This window comes from Coffea arabica, chromosome 11c (genome assembly GCF_036785885.1).
Source record: "Coffea arabica cultivar ET-39 chromosome 11c, Coffea Arabica ET-39 HiFi, whole genome shotgun sequence".
NCBI classification, from domain to species: domain Eukaryota; kingdom Viridiplantae; phylum Streptophyta; class Magnoliopsida; order Gentianales; family Rubiaceae; genus Coffea; species Coffea arabica.
In genome coordinates, this window is record NC_092330.1 from 22,158,276 (window position 1) to 22,175,013 (window position 16,738).

At 44.0% G+C, this 16,738-nt stretch overlaps 7 non-coding genes and 12 pseudogenes across 7 annotated transcripts; all 19 read right to left on the minus strand.

The window, feature by feature from the left end:
- Positions 1 to 880: 880 nt before the first annotated feature.
- LOC140020729 (5S ribosomal RNA) lies at positions 881 to 998 on the minus strand (annotated as a pseudogene).
- A 411-nt stretch (positions 999 to 1,409) lies between these two features.
- On the minus strand, positions 1,410 to 1,528 carry LOC140020861 (5S ribosomal RNA). Its single transcript, XR_011824831.1, has one exon. It is a non-coding gene; the product is annotated as a 5S ribosomal RNA (ribosomal RNA).
- Positions 1,529 to 2,455: 927 nt separating this feature from the next.
- LOC140020088 (5S ribosomal RNA) lies at positions 2,456 to 2,573 on the minus strand (annotated as a pseudogene).
- A 925-nt stretch (positions 2,574 to 3,498) lies between these two features.
- On the minus strand, positions 3,499 to 3,616 carry LOC140018882 (5S ribosomal RNA; annotated as a pseudogene).
- A 925-nt stretch (positions 3,617 to 4,541) lies between these two features.
- Positions 4,542 to 4,659, minus strand: LOC140018883 (5S ribosomal RNA; annotated as a pseudogene).
- Positions 4,660 to 5,070: 411 nt separating this feature from the next.
- LOC140020862 (5S ribosomal RNA) lies at positions 5,071 to 5,189 on the minus strand. The gene has a single exon (XR_011824832.1). It is a non-coding gene; the product is annotated as a 5S ribosomal RNA (ribosomal RNA).
- Positions 5,190 to 6,116: 927 nt separating this feature from the next.
- LOC140020089 (5S ribosomal RNA) lies at positions 6,117 to 6,234 on the minus strand (annotated as a pseudogene).
- Positions 6,235 to 7,159: 925 nt separating this feature from the next.
- LOC140018885 (5S ribosomal RNA) lies at positions 7,160 to 7,277 on the minus strand (annotated as a pseudogene).
- Positions 7,278 to 8,202: 925 nt separating this feature from the next.
- LOC140018886 (5S ribosomal RNA) lies at positions 8,203 to 8,320 on the minus strand (annotated as a pseudogene).
- Positions 8,321 to 8,731: 411 nt separating this feature from the next.
- Positions 8,732 to 8,850, minus strand: LOC140020863 (5S ribosomal RNA). The gene has a single exon (XR_011824833.1). It is a non-coding gene; the product is annotated as a 5S ribosomal RNA (ribosomal RNA).
- A 927-nt stretch (positions 8,851 to 9,777) lies between these two features.
- LOC140020635 (5S ribosomal RNA) lies at positions 9,778 to 9,895 on the minus strand (annotated as a pseudogene).
- Positions 9,896 to 10,306: 411 nt separating this feature from the next.
- Positions 10,307 to 10,425, minus strand: LOC140020864 (5S ribosomal RNA). The gene has a single exon (XR_011824834.1). It is a non-coding gene; the product is annotated as a 5S ribosomal RNA (ribosomal RNA).
- A 927-nt stretch (positions 10,426 to 11,352) lies between these two features.
- On the minus strand, positions 11,353 to 11,470 carry LOC140020636 (5S ribosomal RNA; annotated as a pseudogene).
- A 411-nt stretch (positions 11,471 to 11,881) lies between these two features.
- LOC140020866 (5S ribosomal RNA) lies at positions 11,882 to 12,000 on the minus strand. Its single transcript, XR_011824836.1, has one exon. It is a non-coding gene; the product is annotated as a 5S ribosomal RNA (ribosomal RNA).
- A 927-nt stretch (positions 12,001 to 12,927) lies between these two features.
- Positions 12,928 to 13,045, minus strand: LOC140020091 (5S ribosomal RNA; annotated as a pseudogene).
- Positions 13,046 to 13,972: 927 nt separating this feature from the next.
- LOC140018887 (5S ribosomal RNA) lies at positions 13,973 to 14,090 on the minus strand (annotated as a pseudogene).
- A 411-nt stretch (positions 14,091 to 14,501) lies between these two features.
- LOC140020867 (5S ribosomal RNA) lies at positions 14,502 to 14,620 on the minus strand. Its single transcript, XR_011824837.1, has one exon. It is a non-coding gene; the product is annotated as a 5S ribosomal RNA (ribosomal RNA).
- A 927-nt stretch (positions 14,621 to 15,547) lies between these two features.
- LOC140020638 (5S ribosomal RNA) lies at positions 15,548 to 15,665 on the minus strand (annotated as a pseudogene).
- Positions 15,666 to 16,076: 411 nt separating this feature from the next.
- LOC140020868 (5S ribosomal RNA) lies at positions 16,077 to 16,195 on the minus strand. The gene has a single exon (XR_011824838.1). It is a non-coding gene; the product is annotated as a 5S ribosomal RNA (ribosomal RNA).
- Positions 16,196 to 16,738: the final 543 nt, after the last annotated feature.

The window sequence follows — 16,738 nt, forward strand, 5'->3', positions numbered from 1 at the left end:
GCAGTGTGGCTTTTCTGGACCCGAATTCATTTTAAGCGTCAATTCAAGAATTTCCCCTCATCCTTTTATTTATTTACTTTTACATTTTTTTCTTGTTGATTTGCACCATTTTTTTTTCCCTCGTCGCGCAACTCTCAATTATCCTGAAATTGATCCTTCACGCTTGCGCTTATACATTTGCGCCGACAACTTTGACCGACGATCCGGGCTTCGATCCAGCCGTACCGTTCCTGACTTGTCTCGCGCCTTCAGATCCGCCTTCATGCTTCGATGAGAAGCAAAATATAAAGCAATCGTTCCGACGGAGCTAAATTACTACAGCATAAAGAACGAAGGGGAAATTTGGATTTCGAAACAAAAAAGGGAGGGGTGCAACACGAGGATTTCCCAGGGGGTCACCTAGGGGTGTCAACGGGCCGGGTCCGGGCCGGAATTCATTATTCCGGACCCGGACCCGGATCCGACCCGTTTACCCGACGGGTCTTTTATTCGGTGTTCCGGATCCGGACCCGGCGAGTCTCGGATCCGGGTCGGGTCTACCCGAACAAATTTGCCAAAATTTATAATTTCTAACAAAAAAGAGAAAAAGATATATTTGTAAACTAATTTCTAACTAATGCAAAGAAAAAACCAAATAAGAAAATAAATCAAATTGATTTTACTCAAATACATCATCCTAATCAAATTATATTGATAATATATATTTTTTACAAATTATTAAATCATTTATATCCGGATCCGGGTCTAATACGGGTCGGAATACTATATTCCGTATCCGACCCGTTTTTTTGTTTGAAAAAACGGATCCGGATCCGGATAACGGAATTAAATCCCTACCCATACCCGCAAAAATTTCAGGGATCCGATCCGGATCCGGGTGTAGACCCAACCCGTTGACCGGCCTAGGGTCACCCATCCTAGTACTACTGTCGCCCAAGCACGCTTAACTTCGAAGTTCTGATGGGATCCGGTGCATTAGTGCTCGTATGATCGCACCCGCCATTTTCCTTTCGCTTTATTCTTTTAAACTGCCACGTCCTGTGAAGCAGTTTGGCTTTTCTGGACCCGAATTCATTCTAAGCGTCAATTCATGAATTTCCTCTCATCCTTTTATTTATTTACTTTTATATTTTTTTCTTGTTGCTTTGCACCTTTTTTTTCACTCGTCGCACAACTCTCAATTATCCTGAAATTGATCCTTCACGCTTGCGCTTATACATTTGCGCCGACAACATTGACCGACGATCCGGGCTTCGATCCAGCCGTACCGTTCCTGACTTGTCTCGCGCTTTCAGATCCGCCTTCATGCTTCGATAAGAAGCAAAATATAAAGCAATCGTTCCGACGGAGCTAAATTACTACAGCATAAAGAACGAAGGGGAAATTTGGATTTCGAAACAAAAAAGGGAGGGGTGCAACACGAGGACTTCCCAGGGGGTCACCCATCCTAGTACTACTCTCGCCCAAGCACGCTTAACTTCGGAGTTCTGATGGGATCCGGTGCATTAGTGCTGGTATGATCGCACCCGCCATGTTCCTTTCGCTTTATTCTTTTAAACTGCCCCGTCCTGTGAAGCAGTGTGGCTTTTCTGGACCCGAATTCATTTTAAGCGTCAATTCAAGAATTTCCCCTCATCCTTTTATTTATTTACTTTTACATTTTTTTCTTGTTGATTTGCACCATTTTTTTTTCCCTCGTCGCGCAACTCTCAATTATCCTGAAATTGATCCTTCACGCTTGCGCTTATACATTTGCGCCGACAACTTTGACCGACGATCCGGGCTTCGATCCAGCCGTACCGTTCCTGACTTGTCTCGCGCCTTCAGATCCGCCTTCATGCTTCGATGAGAAGCAAAATATAAAGCAATCGTTCCGACGGAGCTAAATTACTACAGCATAAAGAACGAAGGGGAAATTTGGATTTCGAAACAAAAAAGGGAGGGGTGCAACACGAGGATTTCCCAGGGGGTCACCTAGGGGTGTCAACGGGCCGGGTCCGGGCCGGAATTCATTATTCCGGACCCGGACCCGGATCCGACCCGTTTACCCGACGGGTCTTTTATTCGGTGTTCCGGATCCGGACCCGGCGAGTCTCGGATCCGGGTCGGGTCTACCCGAACAAATTTGCCAAAATTTATAATTTCTAACAAAAAAGAGAAAAAGATATATTTGTAAACTAATTTCTAACTAATGCAAAGAAAAAACCAAATAAGAAAATAAATCAAATTGATTTTACTCAAATACATCATCCTAATCAAATTATATTGATAATATATATTTTTTACAAATTATTAAATCATTTATATCCGGATCCGGGTCTAATACGGGTCGGAATACTATATTCCGTATCCGACCCGTTTTTTTGTTTGAAAAAACGGATCCGGATCCGGATAACGGAATTAAATCCCTACCCATACCCGCAAAAATTTCAGGGATCCGATCCGGATCCGGATGTAGACCCAACCCGTTGACCGGCCTAGGGTCACCCATCCTAGTACTACTGTCGCCCAAGCACGCTTAACTTCGAAGTTCTGATGGGATCCGGTGCATTAGTGCTGGTATGATCGCACCCGCCATTTTCCTTTCGCTTTATTCTTTTAAACTGCCACGTCCTGTGAAGCAGTTTGGCTTTTCTGGACCCGAATTCATTCTAAGCGTCAATTCATGAATTTCCTGTCATCCTTTTATTTATTTACTTTTATATTTTTTTCTTGTTGCTTTGCACCTTTTTTTTCACTCGTCGCACAACTCTCAATTATCCTGAAATTGATCCTTCACGCTTGCGCTTATACATTTGCGCCGACAACATTGACCGACGATCCGGGCTTCGTTCCAGCCGTACCGTTCCTGACTTGTCTCGCGCTTTCAGATCCGCCTTCATGTTTCGATAAGAAGCAAAATATAAAGCAATCGTTCCGACGGAGCTAAATTACTACAGCATAAAGAACGAAGGGGAAATTTGGATTTCGAAACAAAAAAGGGAGGGGTGCAACACGAGGATTTCCCAGGGGGTCACCTAGGGGTGTCAACGGGCCGGGTCCGGGCCGGAATTCATTATTCCGGACCCGGACCCGGATCCGACCCGTTTACCCGACGGGTCTTTTATTCGGTGTTCCGGATCCGGACCCGGCGAGTCTCGGATCCGGGTCGGGTCTACCCGAACATATTTGCCAAAATTTATAATTTCTAACAAAAAAGAGATAAAGATATATTTGTAAACTAATTTCTAACTAATGCAAAGAAAAAACCAAATAAGAAAATAAATCAAATTGATTTTACTCAAATACATCATCCTAATCAAATTATATTGATAATATATATTTTTTACAAATTATTAAATCATTTATATCCGGATCCGGGTCTAATACGGGTCGGAATACTATATTCCGTATCCGACCCGTTTTTTTGTTTGAAAAAACGGATCCGGATCCGGATAACGGAATTAAATCCCTACCCATACCCGAAAAAATTTCAGGGATCCGATCCGGATCCGGGTCTAGACCCGACCCGTTGACAGGCCTAGGGTCACCCATCCTAGTACTACTGTCGCCCAAGCACGCTTAACTTCGGAGTTCTGATGGGATCCGGTGCATTAGTGCTGGTATGATCGCACCCGCCATGTTCCTTTCGCTTTATTCTTTTAAACTGCCACGTCCTGTGAAGCAGTTTGGCTTTTCTGGACCCGAATTCATTCTAAGCGTCAATTCATGAATTTCCTCTCATCCTTTTATTTATTTACTTTTATATTTTTTTCTTGTTGCTTTGCACCTTTTTTTTCACTCGTCGCACAACTCTCAATTATCCTGAAATTGATCCTTCACGCTTGCGCTTATACATTTGCGCCGACAACTTTGACCGACGATCCGGGCTTCGATCCAGCCGTACCGTTCCTGACTTGTCTCGCGCCTTCAGATCCGCCTTCATGCTTCGATGAGAAGCAAAATATAAAGCAATCGTTCCGACGGAGCTAAATTACTACAGCATAAAGAACGAAGGGGAAATTTGGATTTCGAAACAAAAAAGGGAGGGGTGCAACACGAGGATTTCCCAGGGGGTCACCTAGGGGTGTCAACGGGCCGGGTCCGGGCCGGAATTCATTATTCCGGACCCGGACCCGGATCCGACCCGTTTACCCGACGGGTCTTTTATTCTGTGTTCCGGATCCGGACCCGGCGAGTCTCGGATCCGGGTCGGGTCTACCCGAACAAATTTGCCAAAATTTATAATTTCTAACAAAAAAGAGAAAAAGATATATTTGTAAACTAATTTCTAACTAATGCAAAGAAAAAACCAAATAAGAAAATAAATCAAATTGATTTTACTCAAATACATCATCCTAATCAAATTATATTGATAATATATATTTTTTATAAATTATTAAATCATTTATATCCGGATCCGGGTCTAATACGGGTCGGAATACTATATTCCGTATCCGACCCGTTTTTTTGTTTGAAAAAACGGATCCGGATCCGGATAACGGAATTAAATCCCTACCCATACCCGAAAAAATTTCAGGGGTCCGATCCGGATCCGGGTCTAGACCCGACCCGTTGACAGGCCTAGGGTCACCCATCCTAGTACTACTGTCGCCCAAGCACGCTTAACTTCGGAGTTCTGATGGGATCCGGTGCATTAGTGCTGGTATGATCGCACCCGCCATGTTCCTTTCGCTTTATTCTTTTAAACTGCCACGTCCTGTGAAGCAGTTTGGCTTTTCTGGACCCGAATTCATTCTAAGCGTCAATTCATGAATTTCCTCTCATCCTTTTATTTATTTACTTTTATATTTTTTTCTTGTTGCTTTGCACCTTTTTTTTCACTCGTCGCACAACTCTCAATTATCCTGAAATTGATCCTTCACGCTTGCGCTTATACATTTGCGCCGACAACATTGACCGACGATCCGGGCTTCGATCCAGCCGTACCGTTCCTGACTTGTCTCGCGCCTTCAGATCCGCCTTCATGCTTCGATAAGAAGCAAAATATAAAGCAATCGTTCCGACGGAGCTAAATTACTACAGCATAAAGAACGAAGGGGAAATTTGGATTTCGAAACAAAAAAGGGAGGGGTGCAACACGAGGACTTCCCAGGGGGTCACCCATCCTAGTACTACTCTCGCCCAAGCACGCTTAACTTCGGAGTTCTGATGGGATCCGGTGCATTAGTGCTGGTATGATCGCACCCGCCATGTTCCTTTCGCTTTATTCTTTTAAACTGCCCCGTCCTGTGAAGCAGTGTGGCTTTTCTGGACCCGAATTCATTTTAAGCGTCAATTCAAGAATTTCCCCTCATCCTTTTATTTATTTACTTTTACATTTTTTTCTTGTTGATTTGCACCATTTTTTTTTCCCTCGTCGCGCAACTCTCAATTATCCTGAAATTGATCCTTCACGCTTGCGCTTATACATTTGCGCCGACAACTTTGACCGACGATCCGGGCTTCGATCCAGCCGTACCGTTCCTGACTTGTCTCGCGCCTTCAGATCCGCCTTCATGCTTCGATGAGAAGCAAAATATAAAGCAATCGTTCCGACGGAGCTAAATTACTACAGCATAAAGAACGAAGGGGAAATTTGGATTTCGAAACAAAAAAGGGAGGGGTGCAACACGAGGATTTCCCAGGGGGTCACCTAGGGGTGTCAACGGGCCGGGTCCGGGCCGGAATTCATTATTCCGGACCCGGACCCGGATCCGACCCGTTTACCCGACGGGTCTTTTATTCGGTGTTCCGGATCCGGACCCGGCGAGTCTCGGATCCGGGTCGGGTCTACCCGAACAAATTTGCCAAAATTTATAATTTCTAACAAAAAAGAGAAAAAGATATATTTGTAAACTAATTTCTAACTAATGCAAAGAAAAAACCAAATAAGAAAATAAATCAAATTGATTTTACTCAAATACATCATCCTAATCAAATTATATTGATAATATATATTTTTTACAAATTATTAAATCATTTATATCCGGATCCGGGTCTAATACGGGTCGGAATACTATATTCCGTATCCGACCCGTTTTTTTGTTTGAAAAAACGGATCCGGATCCGGATAACGGAATTAAATCCCTACCCATACCCGCAAAAATTTCAGGGATCCGATCCGGATCCGGATGTAGACCCAACCCGTTGACCGGCCTAGGGTCACCCATCCTAGTACTACTGTCGCCCAAGCACGCTTAACTTCGAAGTTCTGATGGGATCCGGTGCATTAGTGCTGGTATGATCGCACCCGCCATTTTCCTTTCGCTTTATTCTTTTAAACTGCCACGTCCTGTGAAGCAGTTTGGCTTTTCTGGACCCGAATTCATTCTAAGCGTCAATTCATGAATTTCCTGTCATCCTTTTATTTATTTACTTTTATATTTTTTTCTTGTTGCTTTGCACCTTTTTTTTCACTCGTCGCACAACTCTCAATTATCCTGAAATTGATCCTTCACGCTTGCGCTTATACATTTGCGCCGACAACATTGACCGACGATCCGGGCTTCGTTCCAGCCGTACCGTTCCTGACTTGTCTCGCGCTTTCAGATCCGCCTTCATGTTTCGATAAGAAGCAAAATATAAAGCAATCGTTCCGACGGAGCTAAATTACTACAGCATAAAGAACGAAGGGGAAATTTGGATTTCGAAACAAAAAAGGGAGGGGTGCAACACGAGGATTTCCCAGGGGGTCACCTAGGGGTGTCAACGGGCCGGGTCCGGGCCGGAATTCATTATTCCGGACCCGGACCCGGATCCGACCCGTTTACCCGACGGGTCTTTTATTCGGTGTTCCGGATCCGGACCCGGCGAGTCTCGGATCCGGGTCGGGTCTACCCGAACATATTTGCCAAAATTTATAATTTCTAACAAAAAAGAGATAAAGATATATTTGTAAACTAATTTCTAACTAATGCAAAGAAAAAACCAAATAAGAAAATAAATCAAATTGATTTTACTCAAATACATCATCCTAATCAAATTATATTGATAATATATATTTTTTACAAATTATTAAATCATTTATATCCGGATCCGGGTCTAATACGGGTCGGAATACTATATTCCGTATCCGACCCGTTTTTTTGTTTGAAAAAACGGATCCGGATCCGGATAACGGAATTAAATCCCTACCCATACCCGAAAAAATTTCAGGGATCCGATCCGGATCCGGGTCTAGACCCGACCCGTTGACAGGCCTAGGGTCACCCATCCTAGTACTACTGTCGCCCAAGCACGCTTAACTTCGGAGTTCTGATGGGATCCGGTGCATTAGTGCTGGTATGATCGCACCCGCCATGTTCCTTTCGCTTTATTCTTTTAAACTGCCACGTCCTGTGAAGCAGTTTGGCTTTTCTGGACCCGAATTCATTCTAAGCGTCAATTCATGAATTTCCTCTCATCCTTTTATTTATTTACTTTTATATTTTTTTCTTGTTGCTTTGCACCTTTTTTTTCACTCGTCGCACAACTCTCAATTATCCTGAAATTGATCCTTCACGCTTGCGCTTATACATTTGCGCCGACAACTTTGACCGACGATCCGGGCTTCGATCCAGCCGTACCGTTCCTGACTTGTCTCGCGCCTTCAGATCCGCCTTCATGCTTCGATGAGAAGCAAAATATAAAGCAATCGTTCCGACGGAGCTAAATTACTACAGCATAAAGAACGAAGGGGAAATTTGGATTTCGAAACAAAAAAGGGAGGGGTGCAACACGAGGATTTCCCAGGGGGTCACCTAGGGGTGTCAACGGGCCGGGTCCGGGCCGGAATTCATTATTCCGGACCCGGACCCGGATCCGACCCGTTTACCCGACGGGTCTTTTATTCTGTGTTCCGGATCCGGACCCGGCGAGTCTCGGATCCGGGTCGGGTCTACCCGAACAAATTTGCCAAAATTTATAATTTCTAACAAAAAAGAGAAAAAGATATATTTGTAAACTAATTTCTAACTAATGCAAAGAAAAAACCAAATAAGAAAATAAATCAAATTGATTTTACTCAAATACATCATCCTAATCAAATTATATTGATAATATATATTTTTTATAAATTATTAAATCATTTATATCCGGATCCGGGTCTAATACGGGTCGGAATACTATATTCCGTATCCGACCCGTTTTTTTGTTTGAAAAAACGGATCCGGATCCGGATAACGGAATTAAATCCCTACCCATACCCGAAAAAATTTCAGGGGTCCGATCCGGATCCGGGTCTAGACCCGACCCGTTGACAGGCCTAGGGTCACCCATCCTAGTACTACTGTCGCCCAAGCACGCTTAACTTCGGAGTTCTGATGGGATCCGGTGCATTAGTGCTGGTATGATCGCACCCGCCATGTTCCTTTCGCTTTATTCTTTTAAACTGCCACGTCCTGTGAAGCAGTTTGGCTTTTCTGGACCCGAATTCATTCTAAGCGTCAATTCATGAATTTCCTCTCATCCTTTTATTTATTTACTTTTATATTTTTTTCTTGTTGCTTTGCACCTTTTTTTTCACTCGTCGCACAACTCTCAATTATCCTGAAATTGATCCTTCACGCTTGCGCTTATACATTTGCGCCGACAACATTGACCGACGATCCGGGCTTCGATCCAGCCGTACCGTTCCTGACTTGTCTCGCGCCTTCAGATCCGCCTTCATGCTTCGATAAGAAGCAAAATATAAAGCAATCGTTCCGACGGAGCTAAATTACTACAGCATAAAGAACGAAGGGGAAATTTGGATTTCGAAACAAAAAAGGGAGGGGTGCAACACGAGGACTTCCCAGGGGGTCACCCATCCTAGTACTACTCTCGCCCAAGCACGCTTAACTTCGGAGTTCTGATGGGATCCGGTGCATTAGTGCTGGTATGATCGCACCCGCCATGTTCCTTTCGCTTTATTCTTTTAAACTGCCCCGTCCTGTGAAGCAGTGTGGCTTTTCTGGACCCGAATTCATTTTAAGCGTCAATTCAAGAATTTCCCCTCATCCTTTTATTTATTTACTTTTACATTTTTTTCTTGTTGATTTGCACCATTTTTTTTTCCTTCGTCGCGCAACTCTCAATTATCCTGAAATTGATCCTTCACGCTTGCGCTTATACATTTGCGCCGACAACTTTGACCGACGATCCGGGCTTCGATCCAGCCGTACCGTTCCTGACTTGTCTCGCGCCTTCAGATCCGCCTTCATGCTTCGATGAGAAGCAAAATATAAAGCAATCGTTCCGACGGAGCTAAATTACTACAGCATAAAGAACGAAGGGAAAATTTGGATTTCGAAACAAAAAAGGGAGGGGTGCAACACGAGGATTTCCCAGGGGGTCACCTAGGGGTGTCAACGGGCCGGGTCCGGGCCGGAATTCATTATTCCGGACCCGGACCCGGATCCGACCCGTTTACCCGACGGGTCTTTTATTCGGTGTTCCGGATCCGGACCCGGCGAGTCTCGGATCCGGGTCGGGTCTACCCGAACATATTTGCCAAAATTTATAATTTCTAACAAAAAAGAGAAAAAGATATATTTGTAAACTAATTTCTAACTAATGCAAAGAAAAAACCAAATAAGAAAATAAATCAAATTGATTTTACTCAAATACATCATCCTAATCAAATTATATTGATAATATATATTTTTTACAAATTATTAAATCATTTATATCCGGATCCGGGTCTAATACGGGTCGGAATACTATATTCCGTATCCGACCCGTTTTTTTGTTTGAAAAAACGGATCCGGATCCGGATAACGGAATTAAATCCCTACCCATACCCGCAAAAATTTCAGGGATCCGATCCGGATCCGGGTCTAGACCCAACCCGTTGACCGGCCTAGGGTCACCCATCCTAGTACTACTGTCGCCCAAGCACGCTTAACTTCGAAGTTCTGATGGGATCCGGTGCATTAGTGCTAGTATGATCGCACCCGCCATTTTCCTTTCGCTTTATTCTTTTAAACTGCCACGTCCTGTGAAGCAGTTTGGCTTTTCTGGACCCGAATTCATTCTAAGCGTCAATTCATGAATTTCCTCTCATCCTTTTATTTATTTACTTTTATATTTTTTTCTTGTTGCTTTGCACCTTTTTTTTCACTCGTCGCACAACTCTCAATTATCCTGAAATTGATCCTTCACGCTTGCGCTTATACATTTGCGCCGACAACATTGACCGACGATCCGGGCTTCGATCCAGCCGTACCGTTCCTGACTTGTCTCGCGCCTTCAGATCCGCCTTCATGCTTCGATAAGAAGCAAAATATAAAGCAATCGTTCCGACGGAGCTAAATTACTACAGCATAAAGAACGAAGGGGAAATTTGGATTTCGAAACAAAAAAGGGAGGGGTGCAACACGAGGACTTCCCAGGGGGTCACCCATCCTAGTACTACTCTCGCCCAAGCACGCTTAACTTCGGAGTTCTGATGGGATCCGGTGCATTAGTGCTGGTATGATCGCACCCGCCATGTTCCTTTCGCTTTATTCTTTTAAACTGCCCCGTCCTGTGAAGCAGTGTGGCTTTTCTGGACCCGAATTCATTTTAAGCGTCAATTCAAGAATTTCCCCTCATCCTTTTATTTATTTACTTTTACAATTTTTTCTTGTTGATTTGCACCATTTTTTTTTCCTTCGTCGCGCAACTCTCAATTATCCTGAAATTGATCCTTCACGCTTGCGCTTATACATTTGCGCCGACAACTTTGACCGACGATCCGGGCTTCGATCCAGCCGTACCGTTCCTGACTTGTCTCGCGCCTTCAGATCCGCCTTCATGCTTCGATGAGAAGCAAAATATAAAGCAATCGTTCCGACGGAGCTAAATTACTACAGCATAAAGAACGAAGGGAAAATTTGGATTTCGAAACAAAAAAGGGAGGGGTGCAACACGAGGATTTCCCAGGGGGTCACCTAGGGGTGTCAACGGGCCGGGTCCGGGCCGAAATTCATTATTCCGGACCCGGACCCGGATCCGACCCGTTTACCCGACGGGTCTTTTATTCGGTGTTCCGGATCCGGACCCGGCGAGTCTCGGATCCGGGTCGGGTCTACCCGAACATATTTGCCAAAATTTATAATTTCTAACAAAAAAGAGAAAAAGATATATTTGTAAACTAATTTCTAACTAATGCAAAGAAAAAACCAAATAAGAAAATAAATCAAATTGATTTTACTCAAATACATCATCCTAATCAAATTATATTGATAATATATATTTTTTACAAATTATTAAATCATTTATATCCGGATCCGGGTCTAATACGGGTCGGAATACTATATTCCGTATCCGACCCGTTTTTTTGTTTGAAAAAACGGATCCGGATCCGGATAACGGAATTAAATCCCTACCCATACCCGCAAAAATTTCAGGGATCCGATCCGGATCCGGGTGTAGACCCAACCCGTTGACCGGCCTAGGGTCACCCATCCTAGTACTACTGTCGCCCAAGCACGCTTAACTTCGAAGTTCTGATGGGATCCGGTGCATTAGTGCTAGTATGATCGCACCCGCCATTTTCATTTCGCTTTATTCTTTTAAACTGCCACGTCCTGTGAAGCAGTTTGGCTTTTCTGGACCCGAATTCATTCTAAGCGTCAATTCATGAATTTCCTCTCATCCTTTTATTTATTTACTTTTATATTTTTTTCTTGTTGCTTTGCACCTTTTTTTTCACTCGTCGCACAACTCTCAATTATCCTGAAATTGATCCTTCACGCTTGCGCTTATACATTTGCGCCGACAACATTGACCGACGATCCGGGCTTCGATCCAGCCGTACCGTTCCTGACTTGTCTCGCGCTTTCAGATCCGCCTTCATGCTTCGATAAGAAGCAAAATATAAAGCAATCGTTCCGACGGAGCTAAATTACTACAGCATAAAGAACGAAGGGGAAATTTGGATTTCGAAACAAAAAAGGGAGGGGTGCAACACGAGGACTTCCCAGGGGGTCACCCATCCTAGTACTACTCTCGCCCAAGCACGCTTAACTTCGGAGTTCTGATGGGATCCGGTGCATTAGTGCTGGTATGATCGCACCCGCCATGTTCCTTTCGCTTTATTTTTTTAAACTGCCCCGTCCTGTGAAGCAGTGTGGCTTTTCTGGACCCGAATTCATTTTAAGCGTCAATTCAAGAATTTCCCCTCATCCTTTTATTTATTTACTTTTACATTTTTTTCTTGTTGATTTGCACCATTTTTTTTTCCCTCGTCGCGCAACTCTCAATTATCCTGAAATTGATCCTTCACGCTTGCGCTTATACATTTGCGCCGACAACTTTGACCGACGATCCGGGCTTCGATCCAGCCGTACCGTTCCTGACTTGTCTCGCGCCTTCAGATCCGCCTTCATGCTTCGATGAGAAGCAAAATATAAAGCAATCGTTCCGACGGAGCTAAATTACTACAGCATAAAGAACGAAGGGGAAATTTGGATTTCGAAACAAAAAAGGGAGGGGTGCAACACGAGGATTTCCCAGGGGGTCACCTAGGGGTGTCAACGGGCCGGGTCCGGGCCGGAATTCATTATTCCGGACCCGGACCCGGATCCGACCCGTTTACCCGACGGGTCTTTTATTCGGTGTTCCGGATCCGGACCCGGCGAGTCTCGGATCCGGGTCGGGTCTACCCGAACAAATTTGCCAAAATTTATAATTTCTAACAAAAAAGAGAAAAAGATATATTTGTAAACTAATTTCTAACTAATGCAAAGAAAAAACCAAATAAGAAAATAAATCAAATTGATTTTACTCAAATACATCATCCTAATCAAATTATATTGATAATATATATTTTTTACAAATTATTAAATCATTTATATCCGGATCCGGGTCTAATACGGGTCGGAATACTATATTCCGTATCCGACCCGTTTTTTTGTTTGAAAAAACGGATCCGGATCCGGATAACGGAATTAAATCCCTACCCATACCCGCAAAAATTTCAGGGATCCGATCCGGATCCGGGTGTAGACCCAACCCGTTGACCGGCCTAGGGTCACCCATCCTAGTACTACTGTCGCCCAAGCACGCTTAACTTCGAAGTTCTGATGGGATCCGGTGCATTAGTGCTGGTATGATCGCACCCGCCATGTTCCTTTCGCTTTATTCTTTTAAACTGCCCCGTCCTGTGAAGCAGTGTGGCTTTTCTGGACCCGAATTCATTTTAAGCGTCAATTCAAGAATTTCCCCTCATCCTTTTATTTATTTACTTTTACATTTTTTTCTTGTTGATTTGCACCATTTTTTTTTCCCTCGTCGCGCAACTCTCAATTATCCTGAAATTGATCCTTCACGCTTGCGCTTATACATTTGCGCCGACAACTTTGACCGACGATCCGGGCTTCGATCCAGCCGTACCGTTCCTGACTTGTCTCGCGCCTTCAGATCCGCCTTCATGCTTCGATGAGAAGCAAAATATAAAGCAATCGTTCCGACGGAACTAAATTACTACAGCATAAAGAACGAAGGGGAAATTTGGATTTCGAAACAAAAAAGGGAGGGGTGCAACACGAGGATTTCCCAGGGGGTCACCTAGGGGTGTCAACGGGCCGGGTCCGGGCCGGAATTCATTATTCCGGACCCGGACCCGGATCCGACCCGTTTACCCGACGGGTCTTTTATTCTGTGTTCCGGATCCGGACCCGGCGAGTCTCGGATCCGGGTCGGGTCTACCCGAACAAATTTGCCAAAATTTATAATTTCTAACAAAAAAGAGAAAAAGATATATTTGTAAACTAATTTCTAACTAATGCAAAGAAAAAACCAAATAAGAAAATAAATCAAATTGATTTTACTCAAATACATCATCCTAATCAAATTATATTGATAATATATATTTTTTATAAATTATTAAATCATTTATATCCGGATCCGGGTCTAATACGGGTCGGAATACTATATTCCGTATCCGACCCGTTTTTTTGTTTGAAAAAACGGATCCGGATCCGGATAACGGAATTAAATCCCTACCCATACCCGAAAAAATTTCAGGGATCCGATCCGGATCCGGGTCTAGACCCGACCCGTTGACAGGCCTAGGGTCACCCATCCTAGTACTACTGTCGCCCAAGCACGCTTAACTTCGGAGTTCTGATGGGATCCGGTGCATTAGTGCTGGTATGATCGCACCCGCCATGTTCCTTTCGCTTTATTCTTTTAAACTGCCACGTCCTGTGAAGCAGTTTGGCTTTTCTGGACCCGAATTCATTCTAAGCGTCAATTCATGAATTTCCTCTCATCCTTTTATTTATTTACTTTTATATTTTTTTCTTGTTGCTTTGCACCTTTTTTTTCACTCGTCGCACAACTCTCAATTATCCTGAAATTGATCCTTCACGCTTGCGCTTATACATTTGCGCCGACAACATTGACCGACGATCCGGGCTTCGATCCAGCCGTACCGTTCCTGACTTGTCTCGCGCCTTCAGATCCGCCTTCATGCTTCGATGAGAAGCAAAATATAAAGCAATCGTTCCGACGGAGCTAAATTACTACAGCATAAAGAACGAAGGGGAAATTTGGATTTCGAAACAAAAAAGGGAGGGGTGCAACACGAGGACTTCCCAGGGGGTCACCCATCCTAGTACTACTCTCGCCCAAGCACGCTTAACTTCGGAGTTCTGATGGGATCCGGTGCATTAGTGCTGGTATGATCGCACCCGCCATGTTCCTTTCGCTTTATTCTTTTAAACTGCCCCGTCCTGTGAAGCAGTGTGGCTTTTCTGGACCCGAATTCATTTTAAGCGTCAATTCAAGAATTTCCCCTCATCCTTTTATTTATTTACTTTTACATTTTTTTCTTGTTGATTTGCACCATTTTTTTTTCCCTCGTCGCGCAACTCTCAATTATCCTGAAATTGATCCTTCACGCTTGCGCTTATACATTTGCGCCGACAACTTTGACCGACGATCCGGGCTTCGATCCAGCCGTACCGTTCCTGACTTGTCTCGCGCCTTCAGATCCGCCTTCATGCTTCGATGAGAAGCAAAATATAAAGCAATCGTTCCGACGGAGCTAAATTACTACAGCATAAAGAACGAAGGGGAAATTTGGATTTCGAAACAAAAAAGGGAGGGGTGCAACACGAGGATTTCCCAGGGGGTCACCTAGGGGTGTCAACGGGCCAGGTCCGGGCCGGAATTCATTATTCCGGACCCGGACCCGGATCCGACCCGTTTACCCGACGGGTCTTTTATTCGGTGTTCCGGATCCGGACCCGGCGAGTCTCGGATCCGGGTCGGGTCTACCCGAACAAATTTGCCAAAATTTATAATTTCTAACAAAAAAGAGAAAAAGATATATTTGTAAACTAATTTCTAACTAATGCAAAGAAAAAACCAAATAAGAAAATAAATCAAATTGATTTTACTCAAATACATCATCCTAATCAAATTATATTGATAATATATATTTTTTACAAATTATTAAATCATTTATATCCGGATCCGGGTCTAATACGGGTCGGAATACTATATTCCGTATCCGACCCGTTTTTTTGTTTGAAAAAACGGATCCGGATCCGGATAACGGAATTAAATCCCTACCCATACCCGCAAAAATTTCAGGGATCCGATCCGGATCCGGGTGTAGACCCAACCCGTTGACCGGCCTAGGGTCACCCATCCTAGTACTACTGTCGCCCAAGCACGCTTAACTTCGAAGTTCTGATGGGATCCGGTGCATTAGTGCTAGTATGATCGCACCCGCCATTTTCCTTTCGCTTTATTCTTTTAAACTGCCACGTCCTGTGAAGCAGTTTGGCTTTTCTGGACCCGAATTCATTCTAAGCGTCAATTCATGAATTTCCTCTCATCCTTTTATTTATTTACTTTTATATTTTTTTCTTGTTGCTTTGCACCTTTTTTTTCACTCGTCGCACAACTCTCAATTATCCTGAAATTGATCCTTCACGCTTGCGCTTATACATTTGCGCCGACAACATTGACCGACGATCCGGGCTTCGATCCAGCCGTACCGTTCCTGACTTGTCTCGCGCTTTCAGATCCGCCTTCATGCTTCGATAAGAAGCAAAATATAAAGCAATCGTTCCGACGGAGCTAAATTACTACAGCATAAAGAACGAAGGGGAAATTTGGATTTCGAAACAAAAAAGGGAGGGGTGCAACACGAGGACTTCCCAGGGGGTCACCCATCCTAGTACTACTCTCGCCCAAGCACGCTTAACTTCGGAGTTCTGATGGGATCCGGTGCATTAGTGCTGGTATGATCGCACCCGCCATGTTCCTTTCGCTTTATTCTTTTAAACTGCCCCGTCCTGTGAAGCAGTGTGGCTTTTCTGGACCCGAATTCATTTTAAGCGTCAATTCAAGAATTTCCCCTCATCCTTTTATTTATTTACTTTTACATTTTTTTCTTGTTGATTTGCACCATTTTTTTTTCCCTCGTCGCGCAACTCTCAATTATCCTGAAATTGATCCTTCACGCTTGCGCTTATACATTTGCGCCGACAACTTTGACCGACGATCCGGGCTTCGATCCAGCCGTACCGTTCCTGACTTGTCTCGCGCCTTCAGATCCGCCTTCATGCTTCGATGAGAAGCAAAATATAAAGCAATCGTTCCGACGGAGCTAAATTACTACAGCATAAAGAACGAAGGGGAAATTTGGATTTCGAAACAAAAAAGGGAGGGGTGCAACACGAGGATTTCCCAGGGGGTCACCTAGGGGTGTCAACGGGCCGGGTCCGGGCCGGAATTCATTATTCCGGACCCGGACCCGGATCCGACCCGTTTACCCGACGGGTCTTTTATTCGGTGT